Consider the following 12,137-nt stretch of genomic DNA (forward strand, 5'->3'; position numbering starts at 1 on the left):
AAATAAAATAAAATAAAATAAAATAAAATAAAATAAAATAAAATAAAATGAAAGCAGGGGAGGGGAGTTAACCGAATGTTTCCAAACACTAGCAAGTTTGCCTTGGGGGTGGCTCAAACCGGAGGTGAAATGTGGGGCAAGTTGCTGGTTCTCCAAGAATCTGAGTGTCCATCTGTACTTATCGCAGTGGAAAGCCACGCCAAGGCCCAAGGAGCAGCGTGGAGGGGTGGGAGGTGAGCATTGCCAGCCCTCACACAGGGCAGCGTGGGGCCAGGAGACCAGCTTGGCCCCATGCAGATGGCGGCAGCCTGTTGGGGTGAACCCAGGATGATGTGGTTTCCATTAAACACCCAACTGTGTGTCCCCAGCCACGCAGAGCACACAGATGTGTGCTCCCATGGCACTGCCCATGGAGGGTTGCTACCACAACTCGCTGCAAATGGCAGCGGCGCTGAGCAAAGCACAGGAACTGGCTGTTGGGAAAGCACTCACAACTGGCACTGTCCCCCTCCCGGAGGCTCTGGGGAGTTTTGAAATTCTACAACAATGGAAAATTCTTTCCTCTCTCCCTCCAAAGAGAAAAGAAAAGAAAGAGAGAAAGAAAGAAAGAAAGAAAGAAAAAAAAAAAAAAAAAAAAGCAAAGCTTGTTTTGGGCAAACTGAAGCGTTTTTGCTCCACTTCCGACTTTCCTTGATTTTTGACTTTCCCATTCTGCCCCAAACAACATGATGCAATGGCACACTGCAGCTAAGTGTCATTTCCTCCCAAACCTGCACTGTCGATGTCCTGTCCTGAACCTGCTGAGTCGAGATATTCTGACACTGCCAGACAAAAATGGAAAACAGGTTTCAAACCAAAACCCAGTCTGAGTTGCTTCCCAGAGCGCTCTGCTCACAGCCAAACCACCCCGTTCTCAGCATCATCCCATCAGCACTTTGCTGACCAGCTGCCCTTGCAGCACTTCATTTCCACTGAGATACTCCATCAGCATCCATCATTTTGCTGATGAGCCAGTCTATGTTCTGTTCTCCTCCACATCCCTTAATTCTTGTATTTGCTGTACCAAGGCTTGTGCTCTCAGCAATCGGAGACACAGGCTTGTGTATGTGTAGGAGATGTCTGACAGCTTAGAGTAAAGGCAGCAAAGCAGTCCTGACAGCCCCAGCTGGCAGGGAAGAAGCCAGGGAGGAAAGCTGCTCATGGTCAGCGTGGAGGTTCCTCACCCCAGCAGTTCCTGAAGGAGGCAGCCCATGCCCCCAGGGAGCCCAGCCTGCAGACCCATACAATGCACAGCTGGGGAGCCTGCCTGATGCTTCCCTGCCTGGCCAGTAGCACCGACGTCTTCAGAACACTTCTGATGGAGAGGGAAGCGATATATGTGATCGGAATTACGGACACAAAGCCCAAACAAAGGCCATAAAATGCAATAATTAACAGAGCAAATAAGCTGAACACAGATTAGGTCGCACATATTAGGTAATGACAAGTAGTTCACAATAACCACTTCTGAATGGACCTCACCCAATATGCATTTAATTAGGGTTTAATAAAGCAACAGCATGTTCTTAAAGGCCAATTAGAAACATATTCACTGAGGTTTAGAAGCTATGTAATAGATGCCTGTAGGAACCAGATACGTGCTGATTACATAGCTATTAATCCTCAATAAAGGGCCTAATAATCATTTTGTGCTTCAGGAGCAGGCAGCTGCTTTATTAAATCTTAATGAAACACATACTTGGGAGCTTTCCTTCAAAGTCAGCCCGCGCTATGAAGATGGGCTTAGAAGTGGCAGTCTGCTGAGAGAAAAGACCCCCTCCTCGCCACCACCCCTGCCATCACCGAGCCACGCAGGCCAGCTCTGCACAGTGGCTGCCCCGAAGCAGCCAGGAAGGCAGCAGGGAACTCCTCACCCTGAAGTACTGAGAGCCTGGAAGAGCTCCAACACTTTTCTCCCTGCGCTGAACACTTGCTCACACACCGATCTGCATGGCTCGCAGTAGTGCTCCAGGCATGGGAGCAAAGCCCTAGGCTTGGCAGGATGCATTCTGCTTGCTTAGGGCAGCACAGCACCAGCCCATGTGCCCAGAAAACAGGAGATACAAGTCCCCTAGAAAATGCCACCAGCCCCAGCAGCAGCCACATCTCCAGGATTCACCAAAAAGGAGCCGGGCTGAAGCCATCTCCCACCACATCCCTTGGTGAGGAGGAGGAGCTGCTCTGGTCAATGGTCTCAGCCAGACAGGCGGCAGCATCCTGCTGCATAACCTGTAGGATCTGGTGTCAAAGTTGGTCTAAAGTTTGCCAAGCCATTAAAAAGTCCCCAAGGACACACCCAGACAAGACGTGCCCACGCCTTTCCGACAGAACTCCCTCGGAAAGCCAGAAAAACTACGAGATGGGCTTAAAAACTGAAAGATTGCAAAAATTTTTAATAAACACCCATCTGTTTCTTCACCTCCTGGTTTCTGAGCCCTCTGACTCATGATTTTGGGTTTTCCACGGCGGCTGGAAAATTTCCTTCTGCAGTCTGTGGCTCCTGCAAAGGCGGTCGGTGTTTGGGAAGCACTGCGATGCAGCCGCACCTCACTGCACTGCACTGCACTGCACAGCCCCATCCCACTGCTGCATGGGCATCACAAACAATGCCCACCCACCTTTGGGGCATCTGTCCCACCAGGAGCAGAGTCCAACAGCCTTCATTCCATCACAAGGTTCATCTGTGTGCAGCCATGTTGTCCAAATCCATGTTCCCCAAAATGGGAACCCATCCTGCCTCATATCCGGTACCTTGTGCATCATTCCCATCAACCCTAACTTTGACTCACAGCTTAACCCTAACCCTAACCGTAACCCAAGTTGCTGCAGCCCATCTCTAGCCCATTCACCACTGCCTGAGCTCAAAACCCAGCTGGTTTGCGTTAGGTTCTGCCAGACCTCACTGCTCCACAGATGGACAAAATCACAGCATCTCCAGTGGTATTAATTAATGTGTTTTCACAGAAAAATGGGAACATCTTTCCAACCTCGGCAACTAATCTGCTGCACAAATTGGCCCTAATAATTGAGAGGGTGCAGGAGGCTGTGGAAACAGCAGCCCAAGGTGGAGTCAAAGAGACAAGATATTTTGCTCTGCTGTTTCTCCCAGTGAAGAAAAGCCAGACCTGGCCCCAGTGCAGAGCCCACACTTCCCACAAAGGGATGGAGGGTGGCACCAGGTGGGAGCCCAGCTGTGTGAGGAAGGCTGGGAGCTGCCCTCCTCCTCTTTCGCTGGTGATGCCCTGGGTTAACCAGACACACTCACTTGGAAGCATCACCTCTGCACGGGAAAGCTGGGCCAGAGAGACTCGATGTGATGGTAACAGATGTGGTTCCACCAGATGGGAGCAGAGCTGCTGCCCAGAGGCGGGTGGGTGGTTGGACTCCGTGCTTTGCAGCCAAAGAGCTCAGGGTGGGAGCAGAGCCCCAGGGCTGGGCAGAGCCTCTCCCTGCTTTAGGGAAGCCCTGCAGCCAACCCAGCCTCATCTGCCCACAGCACTGCTGCTCAGCAGCTTTTAGGCAGAAATCACAGCTTCTGTAGAAGTCCTGTTTTCCCCACAATAAAGTCCTGGTTTTCCTCCAACACTTGTGCCTCACGGAGCCAAACCAGGATGCTCTGAGGTCAGCTTGGCACTAACCTCCCATGACCCATCTCGCCGTCCCGCAGAGCGCACAGCGGTGGGACGAGGCCCCGTGATGTGCTGCTGGGATGCCCTGCAAGAGGGCTACGTGGTGGGGCTGCATCCAGCACAGCCTGACCATGGGTTTTAGTGGAGATCACAGGAGTTGAAGCGAGGCCTTCCCAGCAGCAGTCAGCTGCTCAGAATGCCCAAATCCCAGCAGCCACCAACACAGCACAGCTCACTGATCCCACTTTGAATCCAACACAGCACACAGCGTGGTTCATTCAGGCCTGCTCAAACAGGAGCAGCACGGAGGTGTTGCAGACCACCACGGGGCAGCCCAGGGGGGGTGAGGAGGGGCAAGAAGAGTTTGTCAGATGGCAATTAGCTGCAAGGAATCCCTGAGCCCTCCACAGCTCCTGCTTGCTGCCTCTGGCCTTGCAATAAACCTGCTGCTGGTCTCCATTCCAGGTGGCCAGCTGTTCCTTATTTCTAGAGCCCTTTGCCTTTGACTAATTAATCGGCTCCAAATGTCTCAGCGCGGCCTGCCTGAGTGAGAGGCCAGAAACACAGTGTTGGGATGGAGCCCTCGTGCCATGGGGCCAGCAGCTGCCCCACCTCCAGTGGAGAAGCTGTGAGCAGAGGTGCTGCCAATACACAGAGCTCTGCTGCATCCAATTCAGGCTCCCTTCCCTTTGGAAGGCCTGAAAGGAACCGATTTTTACTTTTACGACCTTGGATCTGATCTTCACAGAGAAGGTGCTCCAAGGCCATCTGTGCCAGGACACACTTTCCCAGCAGAAGAATGAAAGAAAACAAGGGAAACTCTTTGATCTTTATGTGCCTGTTGCTTTGAGCTGAAGAAGCACCGAGAATGAAGCTGCACTTCACATCCGGGTTTGTGATCTCTGCTCATCCCCTCCCTCAGGGAGCAGCACAGAACCCCTCACCCTGCCAGACGGGTCCCCTTGTAGCAAGCTGGGGGCTGATCCCAACTGCTGCCTACCTTAGGCAAGGGGATATGATATGCCTCAGTGCTGTTTTTTTTCCCCTACACAAAACAGAAGGGCCATCTCCTGGTGAGCCTCTTCCAAATCTCTGGGTGGGAAGCAGTAAGCATGGGGTTCCTGTGCATGTAGCATAGTCCCTACAGATGGCACAGGGTCCTTCAGCATGATGGAGCTCAGAGGACAAGGGATGCCAGCTGAACAACAGGCTTCTTGCCATCCAGCCCCTTCTGAACAAGGGATTTTCAAATGAAAATCTGGGCTTTCAGAATTCCATGGTACCCCAGAGGATGTTGGTGCTGCGTTTGTTTATCTCTGCTTTGAAGCCCTTGTTCTTCTGATGCCCAGTGGTGGCCAACCTCCAGAAAGCAGGCTTCCCTATCCAGCCAACATCTGGTTCCAGAGGTGGTGATCATCCTTGGAGCAAGACTGTCGTATGTGACACACCTTGGGCTTCTGCACAGAAGGCAGGACTGTCACCAAGCAGGAATACATGGAGTATCCAAATATCAGTATGACAATCCCGACCATCTCCTGTACTGCTGTATGAGATAGGCCATCTAAAAAAAGCAAGGACTCCAGTCTGTATAACCAGGAGTACAGCAGACATACCTGAAGAGCTCCTGCTGAGGTCAGCCTGCTCCTGGCCTTGCTGCACTGCAGCCACTCACAAGCTCTGTTCCTGGCCTTGGCTATATTCAGCGTTTTAAGGCCTTCTCCTGCAGAGTGATTTGTTTGTGCCAGCCAAGTTGCTCAATAGGATGAGAGCAGCACACAGATCCCACAGAAGGGCTGTGCAAATGCTTTACCCATCCCCCAGGTACTCCTGGCAGGGAGAGCCCTCTTCTTCTTCAGGACTGCCTTAAAGTTGGACCAAAAGGGTTCCCACATCGCTATTCCCCCACCTTCCCAGGGAAAGGGCTGAAATACTGATGAACGTGAGGCCTGTGGGCTCATTGCAGCAGTGACAGCTGTGGAAATGGAGGGGATTTAGGAGTCCCGGCTGAAGGTGAGGGGCAGCTGATGGACGAGGTGATAACGCCTCTGCAGATGGCTCCAAAGGCTGTGCCACACTCATGGGGCGTAGACACAACACAGAGGTGAAACCCAGATGTTTAACTTCAGCATCTGGATGTGATTCCTAAACAGAGACGCTCACATCTGACTGTTCTGACTGAAAATAAATGGTTTGTTTGACCTTCCCTGCAGCCCACCCCGATATTTTCTGGGTCTCTCCTAAACACGCTGCAGCTGCTCCCCCCTCACATCAGATGAGAGCTGTGCATTCTGCCATGGGGAGAGCAGCACAGTGTGCAGGGCTACCCCAATTCCAGAGAACCCCAACACTGCATCTCCTCTTTCCTCCAAACCAGAGGTGCATCACTGCAGCAGTTCCTAAGCCGAGGGGACAGAGCTGCTCAGCATCCCGTGAGCACTGGGAGAACCCACTCAAGGAGCTGCTCTCTCAGAGTGTGTTTAAGCGAGGAAGTCCGTTTCAGATGGGATATCTGATCTTGGATCAGAGGCAGCATGTGTCAGTGACTCCCCCGTGCTCCTAATAAGTGGGAATGGTAGGCGGCGGGTGGTGTTGAAGTTGACAATGAAGATAGTGATTAGTGATGACGGGCAGTATCAATTAAGGTTAATCTGCCTAATAGCCAAGCCTGAGAGTAGTGTGTGTGACTGATGGTGACAAGCTGGAGAGGCGACGGTGACCACAGAGATGTAAGACAATGCTGGTGGCACACAGAGCAAACAAGTGGTGACACAGTAATCTGTTACTTGGATTACTTGTAATACTGCAGGCGCAGCTGGCACTGAGCACACTTTGCTTCTCCTGAAGGATCAAACAGGCAGCGCTGATGGCCATGAGCAGAGCCTTGGGGACCTCTCTCAAGTGGCTTCCATTAGAAGTGGAGTGGTGGCACAGTTTTGGCCACTCAATTTGGGAGCCGGTGGCATCCAGCAGCAATGATCCGGGGCTGTGGGTGCACAGCCTGGTCCCCAGGGGTGCTGCAGGGGTCTCTGTCCCCCTGCCATGTTCGCCTTGGAGCTCTGCGGCACAGTGAAGCAGAAATGCCGGCATGTCCCACTGCCAGGAAGGCGACGTGTGAGAGCCAGGCCAGCCCACAGGGACAAGGTGATACTTCACATGGGCAAAAATAAAGGGCAAAACATGTCAGCTCGCTGCGATAAGGGCAGTCACACAAAGCAGGCGCTGCTCACAGAGCAATATGTTAACTGTCATCGAGCCTGGGAGCGCGGCAAGGGCCAGCGCCTCGTGCCCATCAGATTTACTCTCTGCTCGAGGTCAAAGCAGGGCTCTGTGAGCAGGCTGCCAAGGCCTGAGCACATGCAGGCGCCGTAGAGCTGGTCACATCAGCTGAAAGCTGCCCAAGTGTGACCACAGCTGATACGGTGCAACTGAGCTGCAGGACTGCTGTTAAGCCTGAAGCTCCGTGCCCTGGGCCTCCCCAAGCCTGCTGGTCAGGGCTGCGTGAGTGGCATCAGCAGGAGCTGCTCCCACCCCCCAACTGCCCCACAGAGATCCAGGGCGAGCTGTGTCTGAGCTCCAGCCCCACAAGCTGCTGCACCAAGCCCGGAGCCTACAGCAGAGCCACAGTCCTGTGATACCATCCACGGGAACGGGCAGCAGAGCGCAGCCATGCTCGGGGTTGGAGCTGCTGGGGCACTCCTGCCATCAGCATACTGATCTTATCAGCAGCCTCGAGGCTCCGCCACAGCCTTGTCTCGATTTTTAATTTGCTCTGGTTTTAATTTGGGGGGATTATGTTGTCTCTAGCGCTGCAGCCCTTGATGAGCACGTGCACCAGCGCACACGCACACGCGGAATTGCCAGACTCAATCACACATGTTTGCTCGCGACCTCTTGCAAATCTTTGGATTCGGACCAACTTTTCTTTTCTTACATGCGTTTGTTGTAGTCCAATATTTATAGTTTACTTAAAATAAACGGCTCCTTATGTTCCCTGCTTCCTGCTGCCGAGGGGAGGGTCTCCTGGGGTTGCTATCTATCTGCTGAGCTGTCTTCTTCTTTCTTTCCTCCACCTTTTGATTTTTTTATTCCTCTTCCATAAACATTTTTTAAGCAGATCCCACCCTTGCCAGACACTGCTGAGCCTCACACTGGACTCTGCAGAGGACATTTGCCTTTTTTGTGGTTCTGATGATCAAGACTCAAGTTGAGATCGAAGCAAACAGCACAACGCACTGTGCACGTGAGGCAGGCACACTGCAGGGCTTCACAGAGCAAAATGCTGGAAGGGAATGAGGAGAAGCAGCAGGAGGATGGTCTCCAGCACGCGACAGCCACGTGTGAACCCAGGCATGAGGACGTGTCATCAGGACATGGGGATGCAGCTGGGCAGTAAGGGCTGGCAGCAGCCCCAGCACCCACCTACTCCTAACCCTGTATGGGCTGTGAGTGAGGAGCAGCCCCCTCCAGTAGTAACCATACAGAGATGGCCAGGTTCCCGGTGAAGGTCCATGCTCTAGCCCCGCTGCTCCAGCCTGGCTCCAAGAACGATGCTCCCAGTCTGCCCCAGCCAAGACCTGAATATCTTCAAGGATAGAGACTCCGACTCCACTCCAGGCCCTTATTCCCTTATTTGTCCTTCCTGACAGTGCCCTTCCCAGGACCCCGAGCACAGGACTGCAGATCAGTGGTGCAGCCTGAGGTCAGGCCTACATGGACAACCCGTGCTTTCCTCTCAGCCAACTTGCTCCCAGCTCCATCCCTGCATGAACGGACACATCACAGGGACGAGGGCAGCCCAGGAGTACTAAGCACCCCATGCTACAATGCAACTGAGCAGGGGGGCAGGAGGGGAAGAGAAAAAGGGCCCCTGGCCTCACTGATGGGCCTGAGCAGGCAGCTCCCCTCCAAAGGCATTAGTAAGGGTCAGGAGATCCACCAAGGAGCAGTTCCAGCAGCCCCCGTTAACCTGCAGCAGCTTAGGGCATGAGCTTGCAGGGATGTTGCTGGAGCATCCCTGCTGACAGCGGGAGGACAGAGGGATTAAACCAATGTTTGTGTGGCCTTTTACTCCCAGCAACCTCTTGGCAGCTCTGTCTCCATCACTTGGGCTGACAAATCCCATTTGTTTTGGAAAAGTTGTTTGTTTTTTAAGCCTCTGCTGCAAACAGAACATTGTAGCTGTGAGCTGTGAGCGACCCGGCGCCTGCGCGCGCTGACACAGCATCCGCTCTGAGAGATGAGAGCAGAGGAAACCACAGGGGATGAATGTTTTTGGGAAAGGACATCAGAGCCAGTGTGAGTCCTGCCTGCACAGCAGGGCACTGGGGCTGCCCAGTGGTGCAGGGAAAGGGCTGCTCCACACACAGCGCTGGGTCTGAGCAGGCAATGGCCTTGGGCAGCAGGATGTCCCCTCTTCTGGTCAGTCCCTGGGGCTCCCCATACACACAGGATCCCACAGCTCATGTGTAGGATCACACCTCCCCATTTACACACAGGCCCCAAGCTTGCAGGCTGCTGGCCCACTAGGAGCAAGAGCTCTTTCTTTTTTCCTTTTCCTTTTCCTTTCCCCTTTCCCTGTTTCCTTTCTCTTTTTCTCCTTCCTTCTCCTTCTTTTCCTCTTCTTCTTCCACTTCCTCCTCTTCCTCTTCTCATTCTCCCCCTCCTTTCTGGTCCAGCTGTCTGCAATCTGCACAGAGCACATTTGACTTTCACACACACGTTAATCATTTGCCGGCACCATTTGTGAGTGGGGCTACAGCACAAGGGCAGAGCAGCTCATGGGGCTGTGCTATGGGGTAGGAAGGAGGGCAGCAGCACAACCCTCATCTCCCGGTGCCTCATAGCACTGGAAGCAGTGGGGCTGGGAAATGCCTGCACATGCCCCTGTGCAAGGGGCAAAAACCCTCCTCAAAAACGCTCCGGCAGATAGCGTTACAATGGGCTGCATGAGGCTGCCTCATCAGAATGCTCTCTGCTGGGAGCAAGGCCACCAGCAGCCACGGCATTGGCAGTGCTACAGCACGGCTCCCAGCAGGCAGCTCTGCCGTTCCATTTCTGCCCACAGCACTCCCAGCACCGCATGGCGCAGGCTGGCTGCTGGCAATCCTCATGGCCTTGCAGATAAAGCATCCTCGCAGAAAAAGAGGGTTGGCCACAGCAAGGGGTGGCCTTAACCTGCCCAGCTCACCCAGAGTGACTGGAATGGGTGGAGATCGATCCTGCACTGCCTGCAGTTCCTGACAGCAAACCCTATCTGGGGAACAGTGGAGGCAGAGCAGGATTTCCTTGAGAGTTTCTGGGCAAAGCTCTTGGGTGTGATGAAGGATGGTTCCACAGGGACATCACTGAGAGCAGTCCCAGGAACCAGCACAGCCCTGGGGATAGAGGGAGCGGGGAGGAGAACACAGCACAGTCCTTCTGTCCCAGCCCTCCCTAATCCAGCCACGGGTCCCAGGGCTTTTTCTCCCTTCTCCCAGTACAAGGAGCCTTCAGAACAGTGCAGGGCACCCACGTGGAGGCGAGCTGCAGCCGCAGGGTTGCTGGAGCCCTTCTGAGGGCAGGAACAGCCAGCGGGGCCTGGCAGGCAATGAGACTGGAGGACAATACAAGGGTCCGCTTATGCTCCCCACTGCTGGCCCTGACCTCCCCCATGCCACAGCAAGGATGGTATTCAGGAATTAATTGGTGTAATTAAAGTGTGGCACGACTTTGCCACAGCCTCCAAATGCAGTGGCAGAGAGCCAGCGCCTGCAGGCAGAGGAGGAGCCCCTCGCGTGCTATTCTCCATGTAGAAAAGAGCAGATCTTGGGCAGCTCCAGGGCATGAAATCAGCATAAAGAGATTGCTGGGAATGGTGCTGGCCCCACAGCACACAGCCAGCAAGCTTCTGTGTCCCATCCTGCCACAGCCACACAGCAGACAGTAGGTGCTGGCACTGCAGTGAATGGTGCCTGGGGATGTGCCACCAGCCACATCTCTGGAGCGCGGACGGGGGGGCTGGCAGCTGTGCCCACAGGTCAGGGCCCCACACCTTACCCCAAAGCAAGCACAACTGGAGCTGTTGTCACCAGCCCCTGGGGGGTGACCATGACTTAAGCACTGATGGCAACAATACCCTGACACTGAGAGCACACCGGGTGAGAGAACAGAGCCTGGCCCCAATTTCTGACCGCTTGCCCGGGTGGGAATAACTTTCCCACTGGGGTTCCTGTGTCAGAAGAGTGACAAGCCCTGGGCTGACTGCGGCACGCCAGCTGGAGCCCTCCCAGCTCACTGCTGGCCTGGCAGCATGGCAAGCAAACCCTCCAGTGCTTTCAGCAGCCGGGGGAGAACAGAGCGTGGCGACCCAGGGGGAGCGGGATCCCATGCAGGGCTCTGCAGTGAGCTGGTGATGGGACATCTTGTTGTTGAGGAGGCAGAAGAGGATGTAGATTTCTGTCTTTTCTCTCCCCAAGGGCACTGGCTCCACCGCCACCCCAGCATTTTCTCTGGGTGTTGGAGCAGTGCAGGAGGGACTGTCCAACAACAGCCCCAGGAACCAGGCAGCTGCAGGGGATGGGATGCCAACAGGGCACCCTGGGCAGGGCGGCAGGGACAGCAGCAGGCTCCCAGCACAGCACCAGAGCTGCTCTTCTGTTTTACCAGTGAAAGGGAGATGGTGACATCTCCTTTCCTCCAAGGGGAACTACAAGGCTGAACGTGTGCAGGTTCATTTCTTAAGGGGTCACAGTGGGGTTACTGCTATTGCTGTGCTGGATTGGGTCCTCCAGACAAGCAAAGCACTGGACATAGGCTCAGGGATGTCTGAGCGGGGTCACTGAGCACCAGAGCACTCTTTCTGAGTGGGAAATGCTCAGCGGGACCCATCAGGCCAGGTGCTTGCCACCAGGGTGCGCAAAGGGGAGCAGCTGCTGGAACCCAAAAGGCCTCCACAAGTCAGGGCTGTCCCCATCCCTCCTTCCCAAACACAGAGGCTGCTTCTAAAGCAGGCTGCAGCCAAAGCCATGCACCAGTTCCTCTGCCTGCAGAAACCACAGCTCCCACGTCCTGCGTGCTCCATCTCATTGCAGCCGCTCACCAGACACTGCGGCCTGGCCTGTGCCCCGTGAGCACGCCTGCGGCTCAGGGTAAACAAACAGCCCCTCCAGCAAGGCTGCTTGCCACCATGGCCACTTGGCTGGCACGGCCATACTGAGAGGTGCCGCAAGCTCCGGCCCTGCGGTCACTGTGGGCTCAGCTGCATGCGCTGTCTGCCATCACGGCTGGTGGAGAGAGGGCTGAAACAACAAACAAACAAGAAACATGTACGGCTTGGCTAGGCCCACACATGGGAAACAGAGATAAGCAGCTCCAACAGTCGGGTCCCAGGAAGGCAGCAGAGCAAGGAGAGAGGGCGGCAGAACTGCTGTGTGCTGGCTGGGGGAGGAGAAGGAGAAGGAGAAGGAGAAGGAGAAGGAGAAGGAGAAGGAG

At 54.5% G+C, this 12,137-nt stretch overlaps 1 long non-coding RNA gene across 1 annotated transcript in view; it reads right to left on the bottom strand.

The window, feature by feature from the left end:
• Nucleotides 1-11,887: 11,887 nt before the first annotated feature.
• The window catches only part of LOC122176390, an 11,833-nt gene continuing 11,583 nt past the window's right edge, over nt 11,888-12,137 (bottom strand). The window contains exon 3 of the long non-coding RNA XR_006177728.1: nt 11,888-11,944. This is a non-coding gene — a long non-coding RNA (uncharacterized LOC122176390). The remainder of the gene's footprint in view (nt 11,945-12,137) is intronic.

The sequence above is a fragment of the Lagopus leucura genome, unplaced genomic scaffold (assembly GCF_019238085.1).
Source record: "Lagopus leucura isolate 7727_CA_CO unplaced genomic scaffold, USGS_WTPT01 Super-Scaffold_760, whole genome shotgun sequence".
In the NCBI taxonomy this organism is placed as follows: Eukaryota; Metazoa; Chordata; class Aves; order Galliformes; family Phasianidae; genus Lagopus; species Lagopus leucura.